The sequence below is a fragment of the Choloepus didactylus genome, chromosome 23 (genome assembly GCF_015220235.1).
Source record: "Choloepus didactylus isolate mChoDid1 chromosome 23, mChoDid1.pri, whole genome shotgun sequence".
Classification (NCBI taxonomy): Eukaryota; Metazoa; Chordata; class Mammalia; order Pilosa; family Megalonychidae; genus Choloepus; species Choloepus didactylus.
Window position 1 is genome coordinate 14,409,011 of NC_051329.1, and position 20,272 is coordinate 14,429,282.

The following is a 20,272-nucleotide window of genomic DNA, read 5'->3' on the forward strand; positions in this document are numbered from 1 at the left end:
CATTACTCATCTGTGGTATGACTAGTTACCTCATCTGAAAGTTGAACACAACATAGGTATATACTGGAGACGACTTGTTGAAAGGATTAAATAAGAATATGCCTGTGAAACACTTAACTCATACCTGGCCCACAGAAGCATTTAGTATATGCTAGTATTATTATATCATTTCTATTCTCATAAGGCAAAATGAAATTGTTTTATTATCATGTTCTTTCTGGGTCATGTCCTTAAAATTTCACTTTCTGATAAATTATTACCGATAGCTAAGACAGAGCCGTTTCCTTTTAATCCTGAAAATGCGCAGCACCTCCTTAATTAACAGCCATTGGGAAAAATCAGAGAAATGTCCTCTCGCTGTTTATATTAACAGCTTTCATTTATCCCACATGAGATAAAAGACATCGCCATCCACCACACTATGTGTTAAAAAAAAAATACCCCAGTTAATTGTGTCTGAAAAGATGGCTGTACCCTCAGAGAAAAAGGTCAGAACTACAACTATTTAAATATCACTTTTTTTTCACTCTTTTAGATGAATAGTGGCTCACTGGAAAAGTTGAAAAGATAGGGACTAACTTTGTGTTTCTATTATGTAACAGTGACTTCTCTAAATTACCTTGATTTAGAATTTTCTATTATTTAGTTAACTTTCAACAATGTTAATTTCTTATGTTTAATTGTTTCCAGTATCACAATAACATCAGTAGCCCACACTGATGTTAACCTACTTTATTCACACAGCAGTCCTCTGTTACCCTAGTTTTACCGGGGTTCAAACTGAGGCTCAGTCCAAGTTGAGAGAGCTGGTCGCTCCCATGCAAAGTAGTGAGTGCAGTGGTTTAAGAGTGTGAGTTCTGGAGAGAGATTCCCTGGGTTCAAATCACAGCTCACTGGCAAACATTGTGATCTTTAGATGGGCCATTTACCATCTCTGTGTCTTGGTTTTCTTACTTATAAAATGGGGATGATGATAATACCTGGCTGACAGGATGGTCTCATTAGTTAAATAAGAGAGTTTATGGTTAGTATTTAGGCCAGAGCATGGCACATGGCAAGTATTTGGCAAATGCTGGTTATTACCACGATCCAGCCCCACAGGCTGCCTTCTTTTAAACTAGAAACTAATCTTGTTCCAGCCTCAGGGCCCGTGTTCCCTCTGCCTAGAGTGTTCATCCTGCAAATCTTCATGTAACAGGCTCTTTCTCATCCCCTACAGTTCAGCCTCATCCAGCCAACCCATCTGAATGTCTCCCCAAACTCTCACTCTGTCACGCTGCTTTTTTAGTTTTCCTCGGAGTATTAATTATGACATAAAATGATCACATTAATGCTTTCATTGATTTGTCTATTGTCTGTTTCCCACTCAGTGTGTCTAGAGTTTTGCTCAGGGCCTGGCACATAGTAGTTACTCAATAACCCGTTGTTGAAAAAATGATAAGTGGGACAGCCATGAAGTAAACCCACGTCTTTTAGACTCCAAAATCTGTCCACGCCAAGCTATTTCCACAGCTGACAAGCCTCTGCTGGGACTGCAGGGGCCACAACCCTGTTTCCCCTGAAGGGACAATCGGAGGGGCAGACAACTCACAGCCCAGACAGGATAAGAATCCCAGATCGGTGAATCCCCAAAGGGAACTGAGATCTCTAGGCTGCACCAATTTCTATAAACATTAACCCTTTGGCAAGAGAACAATCTTAGGGCTGCCTAAAAGGTATTAGTCAGGATTAGTAAGTTGTGTTGCAGTAACAAACAACTCCTCAATCTCAGATGCTTAACCTCACAAAGACGTATTTCTTATTCATACATGTTCATCAAGGGTGAGCCAAGGGCTTGCCATGTGTCATTGTCATCCTCATTCTGGGACTCAGGCTGGCAGGCTAGTCACTGTGACAGAAGGCAAAGAGGTGGTGGTGAAATACTCAATGGTTCTTAAAGCTTCTGCCCAAACTGACATACATCACTTTTGCTCATATTTCATTGGCTAATGCAAGCCCCAGGCCATGCCAAGGTTCAGTGGGATGGAAAGACTTAACATTCCTACAGGGTGAACGCTCAGCGATAGATTGATGCATTGCCCTGAGCTCTGTATCCCATCAGGAGTCAATAGTGGGCCTGGAAAACCTTTTCTTTAAAGGCCAGGTAGTCAATAATTTATTCTTTGCAAGCCAGACAGGCTCTGTTACAACTATTCAACTCTGTCATCGCAGCATGAAGAAAGCCATAGATAATAAGTAAATGAATGGGCATGGCAATGTTCCGATAAAACTTTATTTTTAGAAACAGGTGGTTGGTTGAATTTGGCCTAAAGGCCATAGCTTGCGGGAACCCTGGTCTAAAGCATCATCTGAGTCTGCTGACCTCCCAAATGCCTCATCCCCCCTTTTAATGTGTACATATAGCTATTCAAAGTTAACATTTCTAGAGTCTCCTCTAGGCACCAGACACCATGCTTGCAAGCATGATATCACTGAATCTTCAGAACTCTTGGGGAGATGTTAGGAGAGAGGAAGTGGTTATGTGACTTGCCCAAGGTCACACAGCTGGGAAGGGGCAGAACTGGGATTCATATCCACAGCTGACCCCAAATTGATCCCTTAACAAGCACTCCATAGTGCCATATCTCCAGGCCACTCAGCAACTCCCACCACATGGCCACTGGCTTGGTGGGAGCCACCTGACTTTCCCAGAAGCTCAATTATCTGTAAAATAGGGGCAGCAATAGCATCCTCCTTATGGATTTATGGTGAAGAGTAAAGGAGATTAATGCATATGTGGAAGTTCTTAGAACAGTGCCTGGCACCTGGTGAGCACTCAGTCAATGCCACCTTTGGGGATGGTGTGTGACTGCTGAGATGAACGTACTGAAAACCACACAAAGCTGGGGCCTCATTCCTGACTGAGCCCCCAAGTGGCATGCAGTTTTGGCTTCAAATCAGGGCTCTACCAGTTTAACTGGTGGGATCATACCAGTTCCTTAACTTTCCTGGGTCTTAGTTCCTCATTTATAAAATGGAAATAAGAGTGCCTATAACAAGAGTGTATGTGAGGATTCAATAAAATAACACAGGTAAAGTGCTTAAAATAGACTCATTCACATGGGAAGAACTACGTATGTGCTAATTATTGCATTGTTCTGCATATCAGAACAATTGTGGAATTTTTTACAAGCCCTTTTTTCCTATAGCTGTATAGTATTCTAAAGTAAGGGTCACCAAATTATGACTTACTAGGCAAATCCAGCAACCCCCATCTGTTTTTCTAAATAAATTTATATTGAAACACAGCCACACCCATTCATTTCCATAATGCCTGTGGCTATTTTCTCACTATAACTGTAGAGCTGAATAATCATGACAGAAAGCATTACATCTGAAAAGCCTGGAATATTTACTAGCTGATCCTTTCCAAAAATGTTGCTGACCTTTGTTCTAAAGGATGACAGTATCTATTGCTAGACATTCAAGGCAAGTCCAAATTTTTCCTATTGCCTCCACATATGGTACATTCATGCTGATATATCTGTAGGATAAATTCTCTGATCCTAGATTGCTGAGACAACTACAGGAGAGAAGAAAGTTTCTGAGAACAAGGGAAGCTGTTGAAAGTGTTGGGCTTCTTCACAGAATAGGCACCTGACCTTTGTCATTCAGAGAGAAGAGCTAGCTGTGGGTCAGCCTAAGGTTACTTATAATTTTGCACAGATTCTGGGTTTTAAAGTTCTTCCTCATAGCTGCAATAGCTAAGCTTCAGAATCAGAACAATTTTGAATACTTCTGGTTCTAATTTTCACCACCATTATATTCAACGATATAGCAACAAATATTTTTCATATGTCTATTCTAGTTCAGGTGCTGCGCCAGGCAACAGAGATATAAAAATCTCAAAATATTTCATTTTTAGTGCAGTAGGTCTTAAATATGTTTGGGTCTTGAAGTCTGTTGAAAACTCATGAATGCTATGGAATTCCTATCCTCCAAATTGCACATACACATGCAAATCTGCAAACAGCTTCTTGTGAGGCCCTTCCATTGACCCTATCTAAGAGCTTAGGTTAAGAAACCCTCGTCTAAAGGGGAGAATGATGTGTAAAGAAACAAGTGGTATAAACGATCCTAAATGGTATATTTGAGGCACATGCAAACTAGTGTGTGCGTACAGAGATGGGGTGACCAACATTGCCTTGGGAGAGTGTGTGGAGTTGGGAAGGTCAAGGAAGTCTTCTCATAGGGATTGGTACCGAAGGATGTATAAGAGTTCTCTGGGAGGTCTAGAAAGAAGAGAGGCAGTCCCATCAAAGGAAACATCACTTGGGGTGAGCAGAACTCTTGAGAAGGTCCTAATGTGGATGCCCAGAAGTCTAGCCTATTTCTAATTTGTCAACTGACTTCAGAAAAGGAATTCCCTCCCATCTCTCTAACCCCCCATGGCCACATCAAGTGATTACAAGAACAACACTCATTTCTTTTTTAAAGTTGTCTGGAATCTAGAGATAAAAGGCCCATGTTAATAAAATATCATCACAAAGGCTGAAGACATCCAGTTTTCTCATTTCACATTTCATGCTTCAAGACTTGTTTCCACAGCCTGCTGGATCAGAGATGCAGTAGCAATGTGAATGTTTCTTCCTTTTTGTCATTTTCTTGAGAGTTAGTGATCGTATCAGGAAGATTGCTAAGAAGACTTCTTGGTCACTCTACCCCAGTGAAGTATGTGTGCCCATCTGCTTATGTGTATGCGTGTGTGTGTGTGCGCACGCACATGGACACTTTCAGAAAACTAGAATACTTGGGTTATTGAACACAGGAACACGAAGAGCTTGAGTTTTCTATGTGTGACTCATAAAATAGTGGAAAGGAGTTTCACTGGACACCTGGGTTCAAATCCTACCTTGGCCAAATACTACCTGAGCACCCATGGGTATGTTACTTATCCAGTGCTGAGTCTTAATGTTCTTATCCAGAAAACAGGTCTGCTAACAGAATCCCACTTTGTGGAATAAGCCAATGCCCATAAAACCCTCCACACAACACCTGACATATTTGAATGCACACACAGAAAAGGGCGGTGTTGTTACCAAAAGTAGCAATAATAGTATCAGTGTTTCTGTCTCTCTGCCAGGAGTTCTGACACACTGAGGATGGGGCAGCGTGATCACAGACATCTGGATGACAAGACCACAGTGCTTTCCTTCCAAGTCCGCTTGTCTGGCATCCTGGAGACCCAGAAGTAGATGACAGAATGTCGAGTGACTGACTACCCTCTTTCCTTTCCCTCTAGAGGCCATTTAGCGGGTTGACTGAGCCTAAATGTCATGGATGCTTGCCAGTGAAGACGCATTTGCTAGTTTTCCCAAAGACAGTTGCAAATGATTCCCACGGACTACAGGATTAGGTGGCTGCCCGGGTTGGTTCCAAATGCATACACAGTCTCGAGGCCCATCATGGAGTGGCATGGAAGTGTCCTTAGCTTGGGGTTTTCACAGAACTATGGGTTCCGATCTCAGCAGTGCTGTTTTGGGAGATGAGAAACTCTAAGCACATCATTTCACCTCTTTGAGCCTCATCTTTCTCATCTATAAACTGGATCCAATTATGCTTTTCCCAAGGTTATTTCGAGGATTAATGAAAACCATGAAAATAATGCCCTTAACACTGCGCCTGGCACACTGCAAGGGCTCAATAATGTCTGCCATTATTATTACCATTCATAATAAAATTTACAGTGCATTGCTTCAGATGACTTACACGGAAGTATAGTTGTGTGTGGGTTTTGCTTGGCAAGCTAACTGACAGTCCCAAAGCATTCGTGGCTGAAAATCACAGGTTCAAATCCTAGCTCCCCTTCTTCTTAGCTACATTACTTCAGGTCTCTGAGCCTCAGTTACTGCCTCTTTCAAATGGGGATCATAAATCTATTCTTTTTATGAATCAGGGTCACTCTAAGGATCAAAAAGAGCCTATGTGTTTGTTTATTCAGTCAACAATTTTTTAATGAGTTTCTACTGTTTCAGGTCTTCTGAAAGGCACTGGAGATAGACAAAATTCATTCTTTCAGGGAGCTTAGAGTGTAAGATAGTATATTATAAGCTATAATGAGATGTATAAATATAACAGCTTCTTATTCTCATTCATAATTATTTTGTCTTTCTCTCTTAGCTGACTACACATTGGTGGAATACATTTCACATAACTTATTTGAATTTGGCCGACTTTGGGAAGTCCTTTGTTTCCAACTGGATAGAAGTGTGTGGTAAGTTAATGTTCTCCCCTGCAATTTCCTGTCCTCCTTGCCCATATCTCTCCCCTGCACTGGCAGAGTTCATGCTCTCAGGAGCATCGGACGAATGCTGGAAAAGGCTTTTGGATATCAGTAGCCAGAGATTTTTGCTTCGTAGGAATCTGGATTTGGGGTTTCAAAAATCTAAGCCCAGAAATACTCTGGACATGATATTCTGGCTGTAAAAAGTAAATTTGGAAGAATACATGCTGATAAAAGGGCCATTTGCCTTTCCTCAAAGAAGGTCATCTCTGGTCTGGGAAATGTGAGGGGCACGAAAGGGGTAGCAAGAGAGTTCAACTTGTGTTTGGCTTGGGTCCCTGACTTGCAGCTCCGTGCTGGCTCTGTCCTTGCTGGATGGAAGTGGAACATCCAGAGGGGTTCAGAGAACTTACAAGAAGGAAGAATCTATGCCTCTCAGGGCCAGAACTAGGGTGAGGCAAGCAAGGCATTTAGCTTGAAAATGGAAGGAGGCACTCACTGTCAGTGCTTGGGCAACCCTGACAATGACTGCCTCCTTCAACTGTATGTCTTAGGTGCCTGAACCTAGAAGGCCTCACTCTCAGGATCAGCCAAGTACAGGGGAAGCATCTGAGCATGACTGCCTCCTTCCATTTTCCACCTTAGTGCCTCACTTGCCTCACCACAGTCCCAGTCCTGCCTCCCAGAGTTCCCCTGAACCAGGCACAGAGAGGGAGCTGGAAAGAGGGCTGTCTTGGCTAAAGGGTCAGAGATGATAAACTCATGAAGTTGGGCCCGGGAAGCAGCCAGATCCCTCCCATGGACTAAAGTGTGTCATGGACTCAAGAGTGTCATGGAAGCAACTAAGTGAGACTGCAGGGCCCAAATAAACCCTGAGAATGGGATGGTGTCAAGCAATCCTTATGGGCTGTCTTGAAGAACTGACCGGCACTGAGGACAAACCAGCAGTTGTCAGGAAGGATGACCGACAATGGCCAAGGAGCCGATGTGCCCCCAAGACCAGGCCCTGCCCAGAGAGCCTCTAAATCTTAGACACAATCCCGAAGAAAGCATGGGGGTAAGGAGGTACTAAATAGACTAGGAAAACCCTGAATTTACTGTGATTGGCCTCAGTTATGCTTTTGAGACCCAGTGGAATGGAAACTCTAAATAGAAATTAAGTCCCAGCATAGACAAAGAAAGAAAGAACCGCTGTGGGGTCAGATTCACATCCATTCCCAAATATGATCTCCAGCGTGCACAGAACACATGAAAGTCACATGCATTACCTTAATTTCATTGCATATTCTACCTCACTCATGTCCCTTAGGGAATTCTTTTTTTTTTTTTCCTAGTCTGTATTTCAGTTCTAGCAGAAACATATGCAAGCAGAACTTTCAAAAAGAGGCAGAAATTTCTATAGCAGTAGTTTTCACCAGGGGGTGAATATGCCCCCAGGGAACACTGGGCAATGTCTGGGGTCACTTTTACTAATGACATCGAGGGAGTAGACACCACGGGTGCTGCTAAACATCCTACAATGCACAGGACTGCCCCCACAACAGAGAATTATCCAACTCCAAATGTCAGTCGTGCATGGGGGAGGAGCCCTGCTGTACAGAGATACACGGCATGCTCTCTGTGCAGACAGGAGGATGCACATCAGTATGCTCTAGAGACAGCATCAGGCTGTGCAAAGCCAGGTTCGGACACCTCTGACCAGTAGATTATTCTAACACCAACGAGATTCATTTTCCATGTTGTACAATGGGCGCCTTGATTCCTGCCCTGCCTTCCTCCTAGAGAGGCTGAAATGAGAGCTGCAAACTGTAAAATCCCAAAATGCATCTTTAGAGTAGTTATAAATAGTGAGAATAAGCTGATTATTGAGACAACAGTGGAAAGTTCTACAAAGTCTTCCAAACACTCTAGCAGGGGACCGATTTCCCAGCCCAGAATGCCTTTCTTCTAGCTTTTTATGTTATTCAGGGTGAGTGGCACTAGCTGGTGTGATGAACAACACCAAATATTATTGGTTTAACATAGAAATTACTTGCTAATTCAACAGTCCAACTTGGTTAAGTGGTTCTCCTAGATTACTCTTTTAATGAGTAGCAACTCAGGGACCAAGTTCCTTCCTTCCTTCCTCCTTTCCTCCCTTCTTTCTTTCCTTCCTTCTTTTCTCCCTCTGCCTCCTCCATCCCCAGAGGTTTGGAGTCCTTTGCTTCCTGCTTCATAGATGAGGAGAAAGAGTGTAAGGTTCATAAGAGTGTTTCCTTAGGGGGCAGACCTACTCTTCTTTTCCAATGACCAGAATGTAGTCACATGGCCATCCCTAACTGCAAGGAAGGCTGGGACATGGAGTCAAACAGTATGTTGAGGACAAAAAGAAAATGGATTTAGTTAACATATAGTAGCTTCTGTTACAATACTCTTTTTTCCAGCAACCCATATATAAACTTATTTGGTCTGTCACAAGGTTCTGGATCATGGAGATGTGTTATTTATCCTTCATAAGCAATACTTAATTCCCTTAAGGACATTCCACCTTCTCCAAGTCAGAATATAAAGCATGTATAGCAGAATATAAAGCACCCACAGAGCTTGTCTTGCCTGAGAGCAACTGTCCTTTCATTCAGCAAGGGTCTTTCTGAGTGCCTTCTGTATGTCAGGCACTGTGCTAGATGCTGGGGATACTGCTGTGAACAAACAAACAAACAAACAAACAAAAATCCCTTTCCTTATGGAGGTTGCTTTCTCTTCCTATTTTTGTTTGAGCGAATTTGGGTATTTCTGGGGACTGAATCATGTCTTCCACAAAAAGCATGTTCATGTTCCAACCCCTGGTCCTGCGGATGGGAATCTGTTTGTGAACAGGACCTTTGAAGATGTTATTAGTTTATGTGCGCCCAAACTGAACGAGGGTGGGCCTTGGTCCAATTTGAGTGACATTTTTATAAGCCCAGGGAATTGGAAATGGAAGGAGGAAGTGACGGGAAGCATCCAAAAGTCAGAAATCAACAGAACCCAGAAGAGAAAGGGTTGCCATGTCCATTGTCATGTGACAGACAATCCAGGAACCCCAAAGACTGTCAGCTTGCCAGGAGACATCAAACCCGGGAGGAAGCAAGCCTTCTAGCCCTGAAACTGTGAGCCAATAAATTCCTTTTGTTAAGCCAACTCACTGTATGGTATTTGTTTTCAGCAGCCAGGAAACTAATACAGGTATCGTTCCTCTCAGCTGCAAAATCCCTGCCTATTTCTTCCCTCTCCTTCACTGTACGCATCCTTCATTTATTCAGCAGCCAGCATGATGAGCACTTCCTCTGGAACGCAGGGACACAGACGAACAGGACTTGGTCACTGTCCTCAAGGAGTCAGCACTGCAGCTTCCTGGCAACTGCAGGCCAAGAGTGTCAGGCAGTACTGTCTCCATGGCTTAGGCCTGTATAGTCTGTGGTTACCTCATCTACTGATTTGGTTGGGGTCTGTCCAAAAGACTGTGCTCCTGACTAAGGGACTCTGTCATAGAACTAGGGACCAGGTAGATCAATGGCTTGGCCAACATATACAGAGGATGAAAAGATGCATTTTCATTAAGGGAGACTTCATTTGCTGTGTCCTGCTGCTCATATTAAATTGATGAGCCTTGTTCCGCCTAACCTTTACCCTAACATGCATTATTACTTATATATTAGGAAACCAGATATAGAATTACACATCTCAAATAGACAATGGACACACGATAAAATATTCAACTTCTCTAGTAATAAAATAAAAATAACGTTAACAAAGAGTTATGTTGTACCTAGCAAATGGGCAAACGTTGTTTCTTTGTTTTTAACAAATTATAATATCCAGTTTGGGGCCAGGGTTTGGGAAATGGACCAGTTGATAAATTGTGATGTGAGCAGAATGTGCTCCCCCTTTATCTATCAAAACCTTCAATGCTGCAAATTCACTGCCAGGAACTGATCTTAGGGAAATCACAAAATACAAAAATTTATACAATGATGTTCACTGCAATGTTCTTTGCAATAGACAAAATGGGAAAATCTAAATGTTCAACAATGAGGAATTAATAAATAAATTATGACACTTGCATACACTGGACTGTTATACATTAGAGCTATAAAAGACTGTTTAATGACAAGTAAAATATGGGCATAATACATTTTTGAGTAAGAAAATGAGGCCATCATGCACTATAGATCCCACTTTTGAAAAAAAATGAATGCATAAGAAAAGCTTTCAAAGAATGGATATTAAAATAGAAATACTGGTTATACAGATGTTAGATATAAGATTGGTTTCCATTTTGTTCTTTTTTTTACTTACATGAGATAATGCTCAAGGCTTAGCACTTGCCTGACATGGAGAAATCACTAAATAGATGATTTCTCTTGGTATTATTATTCACCCCATCATTCAAATGGAGTAAATGGCAACTTCTCAGGTTTGTTGTCAGAGGTAAATAATATAGTAAATGTTCTAGTTTGCTGATGCTGCAGAATGCAAAACACCAGAGATGGACAGGCTTTTATAAAATGGGTTTTTTTTTCGCTACACAGTTACAGTCTTAAGGCCACAAAGCATCCAAGGTAACACATCAGCAACCGGGTACCTTCACCGGAGGATGGCCAATGGCGTCCGGAAAACCTGTTAGCTGGGAAGGCAGCCGGCGTCTGCTCCAAAGCTCCGGCCTCAAAATGGCTTTCTCCCAGGACGTTCCTCTCTAGCAAGCTTGCTCCTCTTCAAAACATCACTCCCAGCTGCACTCCGTTCCCTCTCTCTGAGTCAGCTGATTTATATAGCTCCACTGATCAAGGCCCACCCCCGAATGGGCGGGGCCACGCCTCCATGGGAACATCTCATCAGAATCATTACCCACAGCTGGGTGGGGCACATTCCAAGCAAATCTAACCAGCACCAAAACGTTTCTCCCACAAGACCACAAAGATAATGGCATTTGGGGGACACAATACATTCAAAGCAGCACAGTAAAATACCTAATATACAGAAAGTTTTCAATAGAAAATGACTTTTTTGTATTTACTCTTTTGGGATTGAGGCCATTGCTTACCAAAGGGGTTAAAAATGCAGATTCCTCAGGCAGACAGACTTAGATTTAAATCCTGCTACTTGGCCATTTGTAAGCCGACCAAGGATGAAGAGATATTAATTATGCCTTCTGAGCCTCAGTTTCATCATTTGTAAGATGGAGACAGCAACACCTATATCATAGCTACTGTGACATGAACGGTTACGTATATAATCAGCACATGGGGGGCTTAAGGACTATTTTATTTTTTAATGTTTTATGTGAAAAGAATATGTATTAAATTTATAATAAGAAACGATGCAAGTTTAAACGTAAGAAATACATAGATCTTTAAGCACCTGATGCTCTTCTTTCATCTTCATGCTGGTACTCATTACAGTGGAAATGCATTTGACATAGAGCCAGGCTATTGCCAGTTTCAGTGAGGAAAAAAAAAAGGGAGGGGGTGTAAAATAAGATTATAAGAGCCAAACTGACAGTGGGAAAGAGAAAGAAAGGAAAGAAGATATTGTGAAACTAAAAGGAATCTAGCTCAAAGCTTCCTTTCAGCAACACTAAAATCTAGAGCAGGAAAGGTGTTGGAAGCATGAGCCGTACCAAGTTTACCAGAATCATCTGCATTTGATAGTGCCCAAATCCCCTCTGAATTCCAAGAACAAGGTCCACTTAATTAGCAAGCTGCCTTCATTTGAATTGCTAAGGTACTTATGTGCAAACAAAATGTACAAATAGGTATAGATACATTGTTAAAACAGGCATAATAGATGACAGACACACACAATCTCCAGACAGTCATAATTTCTTGCTTGAATAACTGAAATCCCTCCTTTGTAATCTTACTACTTTTCCTCATCTCCTTAGAGTCTATCCTAAACCGAGAGCAATCCTGTTAAAAAATGTCATAACATTTCACTCCTCTGCTCAAAATCCTCTAATGGAATTACAGATTTAGAAAACCAGAGACAAAGAGCAATGGACCAGAACAGGCTTTATTTTTCAGCTGTTTCATCACAGACCTAAATTACGCCTGAGTTTTGAAAAGACTTAGCAGGAAACTTTGAGTTCATTATATGTTGGGTTGAGATAAGTCTGTGTATGTGTGGGGGAAAGCAGTTTTACACAAATTTTTAAAAAAAATAAAACACGATTCCTATTTACTTGTATCATATTTTCATTCGAATAAGAGACATAAGCACCAAAACCAAAAACCAATCAACCAACCAACCAAAACTCTAATGGTTTCCATTTCCCCCAAAGTCATAGTCAAAGCCATTGCAATATCCTGATCCATCTCTCCTTTCATGGTCAACAAAACCACCATTTATTGTGAGTCGCTATGTAAGAAACCTTCCACATGTATTATAGTCACCAAGGAGCATTCAAAAGCACTTAGAAGTGTGTATACCACCATCATTCCCATTTCATTGATGAGGAAACTGAATCTAGATCAGTCAAGTCCCTTGCTCCAGGCTAAGAAGCAACAGAGGCAGGATTCAAATCTACAATTATCTGGCTCTAAAGTAGGAGTTTGAAACAGGTAATTCATCACTGGTTCCCCAAACTAGATCTTCAGACTGTACATAAACGAAAAGTTTCCAGCATTTATGAATCCCACCCCCAGGGCATCTGATTTGGTAAGTCTGAACAGAGTAGAGATTCTGGTTTTTTATAAAGCTCCATAATGGAGTCTGACACACAACCACATTTGGGTATCACTGCATTTATCATTTACTTTTACCTCCAAGACAACCATGTCAGATTAATGCTACTGTTCACTTCCTAAAGATGAGGAAACTGAGATTCAGAGGATCACCATGGTGGTGATCTTCCATTTCCCTATCTCCAACCTCCCCACCCTGATCCACCCTGTACCTTTCTCCATTTGGCTATGGACCGCAGAGGCTGTCCTGAATGGACGACATCAATGGACTCCCTTGCCCGCTCACTCCTGGTTGGGTGTGATCAATACTTGTAGGAACTGGAAGAAAGGAAGAGAGAGGTCAGGGTGTTGTTTACTCCCCCAGTCCCTGCCACTCCCTCTGTGGTTTTGGCAGAGGCTACATTCCTCCACAGCCCCAGCTCCTATTGGATGGTTCCTCCTCCACAACCCCAGTTCTTGTTGGGGTCTAGTAACACACTTCCTGCTCCTTCTCCCCGTTGGGTCTAGTGGTGGTAATGGCTCCTGACAGTGGTTGCCAGCCCTTGGGTGCTTCACCATCTCTTAGAGGTTCCCTTAACCATACCCACACCTCTGTAGAAAGTCTCTGCATGAACCTCTCTTGAACTAAATCTTCTGAGTGGTCCATCTGTTTCTTGTTGGGCCTCTGACTAATGTCATTACCCAGCCAGTAAGGGGAGGGCTGGACCCGAACCCAGATCTGTCACTCAAACTCCAAATTCCCTTCTTCAGCTACCAGACAATCCCCAAAGGAAATTATAGTTTAGGAGTTCATAAATCTTGCATCCCTACAGAATTTGGTGTCCAAATTCAGTGTCCCTTCCCATCATTTTCCTTGGAGTCTGCTATGGAGGGCCCTTCTGATTTCTTGGCCTTATGGGAAAATGTGGGAGATGAAGGTGTAGAGGGAATGGCTGAAGCACGCTTGCAAGTCTCAGAGAAGTCTAAGGACTTGCCTGATCCAGGACTTGAACCCAGGTGTCTTGCCTCCCAGCTGTGGCTTCTGCACTATCCTTCAGGCTTGGGGAGGTGGTGAAGGCAGAGACCCAAGGCTGCCGAGTCTGACCCAAACAAGCCCAGGACTGCTGCCAGAAGAGGACAGACTTCCCAAAATGAGGGCATTTATTATTTAAACATTGATTTCTCTGTTTAAATCAAACAGATGGAAAAGGCTTTCCATTTGTAAAAGTCGTTCTTTAATGGCAGATCAAAGTCTGCCGACATTTCACTGGACTGTGGGTTCTTATGGATGCCAAAGAGGTCTGTGACCAGCCTGCAGAGCAGGATTGGGCAGAACCAATTCAGGACAACGCTGAGCCTTACTTTTTCCATCTGGGAAATGGATGTAACAAGCTTCATTAGCTCCCTGTATCTGTCAGTGATAAGCCAGGAAAATAGGAACCACGCTTGATCTTTGACTTGGAAGGAATTTAATACCGATAATAGATTAACAGATCACCCAGATGATGGAACAGTGTAGAAGCCAAACTATCAAAGGGGAGGCAACCCAGAGATTAGCAACATCACTGAGATGCTACCATCCTGAGGCTGGAGACAAGCCAGGGCTGTCAGGAATTAAATCCATTTCAGGAGTTGCTCAGCAAGAACTGGAACCAAGAGAGTGAAGGTAAATCACAAAAACATGCTAGATTCAAAGGGAAGGAGAAATAGACTCCATCTCTTGATGTGTTCAGTGACATGCACATATGAAAAGAAGGAATTGATGGTGCCTGTCTTTGGAGACTCTCTACAACAATATGCATTTAGAATTATTACGCTGTCTTAATGAATTGATACTCTGACCCCTTTATCATTATACTATGCTCCTCTTTATCTCTAATAACACTCCCTGATTTGAATTCTACTTTGTCTGATATGAATATAGCCATCCTAACTTTGCAGTGATTAGTACTTGCATGGTATACCTTTTCCATCCTTTCACTTTTAATCTATCTGTGTTTATACATCTAAGGTGCATCTTTTGTAAATACATGTGGTGGCATGAGGCTGTATGTACCCCAGAAACACACATTCTGAAATCGAATCCATTCCTGTGGGTGTAAACCCATTGTAAGTAGGATCTTTTGATAAGGCTACTTCAGTTAAAGTGTGACCTATTTCATTCATTAATCCTACAACTGGAGTCCTTTATAAATGGAATGGAGAGAAGGGAAGGGGAAGGGAGAGAGGGGGAGGGAGAGGGAGGGAGAGAGTACAACAGAAGCAAGAAGCTGAAAGCAACAAAACCTGGACAAGAAGGGAGAAACCAGCAGAGGCTACCATGTGCCTTGCCATGTGGCAGAGGAGCCAATGATTGCTGGCTGCCAGGCTTTAGGAAGAAAGCATCACCTTGATGATGCCTTGATTTGGACATTTTCTTGCCTCAAAACTGTAAGTTAATAAATTTCCACTGCTCAAATGGAACCATTTCATTGTACCTGCTTTAAGCAGCATCAGAAACTATAACAGATTTTGGTACCAAGAGTGAGGTGCTGCTGTTGCAAATACCAAAACATATGGAAATGGCTTTTGGAATTGGGTAATAGGTAGAGGCTGGAAGAATTGTGAGGCCCTTGACAGAAAAGACCTTGACTGCTTTGACAAAACTGTTGGAAGAAATACGGACACTAAAGGTACTTCTGATGAAACCTTAAACAGAAATGATGACCGTGTTATCGGAAACTGGAAAAAAGGTGATCCTTGTTTTAAAGTGGCAGAGAACTTGGCATAAGTTGAGTTCTTGTGTCAGATGGGAGGTAGAATTTTAAAGGGATGAAGCTGGGTATTTAGCTGAGAAGATTTCCAATCTAAGTATGGGAAGTGCAACCTGGTTTCTCCTTGCAGCTTATAGTAAAAGCTGAGATCTAAATTCCTGGGCACAAAGAAACCCAGGAAAATTCTGAGCTTTTGGAAAGCAAGTCCCTGGAGAGCAGTGTTCCATGTGAGGATTTAACTGAACATGGAACCGGTCAGCCATTTCAGTGCAAGTCAGGACTGGAGGTGCAGCTATCCAGGAAGGATCTGTGGAAAGGTCTGCTGTCTGATGTTTGGACCCCTGTGAGCTACATGCAAAACTGACAAGTTTTTTTGCGAGATTTGTATGAACAGAACCACTGCCAGCCTGGCTTAAAAGGAACAGAAAAGAAAGTGATAAAAGGAAAAATCACTTCAAGGGCAGAACCACAGAAGCTTAGGTCTGGACCTAAACATCTTGTTGGGCCAAGAGAGCAGACCCATTCAAGTGTGTGGAAAGGGTGAGTGTGCCCGGCACGTGGCGAGGGTGGGCCTTCCCACCCAGTTGTTCAGGGAGAGTGCTATCACCCCAGTTTCCTTGGATGCCTGGGGGATTGCAGCATGTCTGGCAGCCATCCTGATTCCTGACTAGGGTGGAACCTCCATCTCAGTCCCTGGGGAGAGCATGGCTGCTGCACAAGCACTGGGAAAGGGTGGGGCTGCCACTCCATCAGGCCCAGAGGACAAAACATCTTTCCATAGATGACCAGGGGTTGAGACCTGAACAAAACTTCTGCAGGGGGCATAATTCAATCCCCAACATATCCCAATCTCTTTGTCCTTTTGTTCAAGTACTCCAATACACATATTTTAAACTGTTTGATATTGTCGTTAGGTCAATGAGACTTCATTAAATCTTTTCAATTTTTAATTCTCTTTTTGTGTTTCAGTTTTGGATAGTTTCTATGGACCTGTTTCAGGTTCAGTGATCTTTTCTTCTGCATTGTCCAAACTGATGTTAAGCCTATCTAGTACATTTTTTTTATTTTAGGTGCTATATTTCTCAGTTTTTGTATTTCCTTTTGATTCATCTTTTAGTTTCCATTCCTCTGTTAAAATTCCTTGTCTTTTCACTAATTATTTTATTCTTTTCTTTAATTCCTTGAAATATAATAATTTTAAAATCTTATGTACTCATTTCAATGTCCATTGTCACTTCTGAGTATTTCCCTTGTCTTCATCTTGGCTATGGGCCACATTAGCTTGTCCTTTGTATAATTACTATTTTTATTTTAGGAATTATAGAGGCTATATTGTTGAAAACATGAATTATTTTATCTTCCTTTGAAGAAAATTGAGTTTTGTCTTGGCAGGTAGTTAATTTATTGGATTCTCAGGTTGATCTTACTGATCTCTGTTTAAGTTTTGTTATGGTGGGCAAAGAGTAGCCCTTTCTATAAAGCTAGAATAGTTTCACTCCTAAGACATGCACTTTCTATGGGTATCCCATGAATGCTTGAGTTACTCAACACATTCTCTTTTCTTGCTCAGAGCATCAGTGTCTCCTAGCTCTCTGTAACCTCTCATTACCTCACAGCATTTACCTCACAGCACCCCTCTAAACCCTGTCCAACAGCAGTTCTATGCTAGGCTTCAGAGACTTGTCTTTCATATGCACAGTTTAATATTTGGCCCAATACTTAAAGGAGCCCCTATGCAGATGTCAGGTATTTCTTGTCAGTGCAGCCTCTCTTCTCTGTTGCCTCAATAGGTCCTAGCTGCTTCAGCAGCACCAAATTCCTCTACCCAGCAAAACCACTACTCTCTGTTTTGAGTTCACTTCTCCATGCTGCAAGCGGAAAGCTGGGGTGAACGTGTGGTTCGTTTTATGCGTTCTCTTCTGTCAATGATCATAGCCCTGCTTTGTCTGCTGTCCAATGTCTGGGAACAGTTGCTTCATGTATTTATTTATAAGGAAGGTGAGTCTGGTTCAGTTAATGCATCATGGCTAGAACCAGAAGTCTCACAGGATTTTGACAATGAAACGATATAAAGCTTGTGATATACAGTAAATGATTAACAAAGGGTAGCTTATATTATTTTAATATTTTATTACACATCTAACTCCCTTACTAGACTGTAGATTCTTAAGTTAAAAACTGTGTCTGACAACTGAGCATTCCAAATTAAGTATGCAGGTAATTGTTCATGTGGCTAACCACTTTTGCCATTGAGGGGGTAAGTGGCCCATCATGCTGATAACTGGATACATGCAAGTGTAATCAGACAATTATGAATACAAATAGCTTGCACAATACACTCTTCTAGATGTGTCTAATTACGTTCTCAAGTGATATTATATAGGCAAATTCACTCCATTCCTGAAAATAGTCAAATCTGGAAAGCAATATATTCTATTGATATTAGGTTCAATATTCTATTACACTTAGGATTAATAAAGTAACAGGTTATGAGGCAGATTTGAATGAGAGGTGAGGCTAGTTAGATGGATACATAGCTAGACATATAGATAGGTGGATTTTTCCTGCACACAGAGATCAAGAGTGAATGAAGTGAGTAATTTAAAACCCATTTTCCTTTTATGAACTACACTTTTTTCTTCTGTGAAATAAGACCAATGCTATCTAGCTTTCAAAGCCCTTTAAAGAGTTAGAAGCACATATATAAAGTCTAGTACAATGACTAGATATAATTGTTACTCAACAAGTGGCAGTTATTAGTCCTACTAAAATATTCTGAGTAACTTTTTCCCTTTTTCTTTCTCCCCCACTCACTGCAATCTTCACCATAAAAGGAGAGTTCCTTCCAATTCGTATAATTTATTTGAAGAAAATAATGAAATAACCCTGTGGTAGGAAGTCTTCTAAGATGACTCTCAATGATTCCCACTTCCTGGTATTCATGTTAGTGTCATCCACTCCCCTCCAGTGTGGGAAGGACTTAATGACTCTCTTCTAATATACTGAACATGTTAACAGTGATTGGATGTAACTTTCAGGGCTGTTGATTTCATCTTTCTCCCACTCTCTATTGCTCTCTTTGATCACTCTGATCAAACCAGATGCCATGTTGTGAGCTGTGAGTATCCCACGTGGCAAGTGTGCTGGTTTGGATCTGTTATGTACCCCATAGAGGGCCATGTTCTTTTAATCCAATCTTGTGGGGGCATACTGTCGTGGGTGGGGGCTTTTGATTAGACTATTTTCATGGAGCTGTGACCCTGCTCATTCAAGGTTGGGTCTTCATTAGTTTACTGGAGTCCTTAAGAGAGTTTAGGGAGAGAGAGAGCGCTCAGTGCCAACACAGAACCAGCTGCCTGGAGATGCAGACAGAACGACATTTGGAGATGCTAAGCTAAGCGATGAAGCCCAGAGTTTGCCCCGGAGAAGCTAAGTGAGAACTCACAGACACTTAAAGAGAAAGCCATTGGAATCAGAAAGCAGTGCAACCCAGGAGCAGAGGATCAGCAGACATGCCCTCCTAGCTGACAAGAGGTGTTCGGACGCCATCAGCCTTTCTTCAGTGAAGCCTGACCAAACTGGAACAGCAAGGAACTTCGGAAAGCATCTGACCAACAGTGCGAGGAGATGAGGCCCTCAGTCCAATGAACTGTGAAGGTCTGAACCTTGCAACAACCATCTGAGTGAAATTGGAAGCAGATCCTCCCCATATGGAGCCTTAAGATGACTGCAGCACTGGCTGACACCTTGATTCCACCTTGTACTAGACCCAGGACCACAGGATCTGAACCAGACTCCTGACTCAGGAAAACTGTGAGATTATAAATGCTACTAAGGTTTGGGGATAAGCCACTAAGTTTGGGAGATAATCTGTTATACAGCCCACAAAACTGTGTCTTAATAACTTTGACATCCTAAATGCCCAGCACAACGCCTGGCACACAGTGAATGTCAGTAAACATTTTTTTTTTTTTTTGAACTCAGGTAATACATACTGAGAAATGGGCAAATGAAATACCTTTTTAGATATAAGAGGAAGCATAATTGTCAGCTAGCTCTTGGGACTCATTTTAAACCCATTGGGTGTTAAATACAGCCCAAGTACCTCAGTATCCCACAGATTTTTGGTTTACTTATTACCCCATTTTGAATGCATTTAATAATGTGTACAGGCTCCTTCTCTGTGCTGAGTTCTGAGCTGGGGGGTGGGGCTGAGAGATGAAATAAGATGTAGATTATGATCTCAACGCTCTTAACACCTGCATCAGAGCTGGTGCAAACACGCTCATTGTAATACTCCAGCAGAAAGGCAGTTTTGAGAAGTCTCTTGAGTGACAAAAAGTGTTCAGGAAGCCCAGAAATGGGAAATAGTACATATATTTGGAAATGAGCAGGGACAAGAGATAAATCTGGATAACTTGCTGGTTAGATTAGGTTATGTTGGGCTTTGAACTTCACACTAAGGAGTTCAGACCTTTTGGGGATATTGATGGCTTTGGAAGAATTTTTGTGTAGTTAGTTTGTGTAGTGGTTGTACTAACTTATAGTGATTGATTTTGATGTTCTCATATTTACTC

General features: G+C 42.0%; 1 long non-coding RNA gene across 1 annotated transcript in view; it reads left to right on the forward strand.

Moving 5' to 3' along the window:
• The first annotated feature begins 6,204 nt into the window (after window positions 1-6,204).
• The window catches only part of LOC119519250, a 105,385-nt gene continuing 91,317 nt past the window's right edge, over window positions 6,205-20,272 (forward strand). Inside the window, exon 1 of the long non-coding RNA XR_005213996.1 lies at window positions 6,205-6,253. This is a non-coding gene — a long non-coding RNA (uncharacterized LOC119519250). The remainder of the gene's footprint in view (window positions 6,254-20,272) is intronic.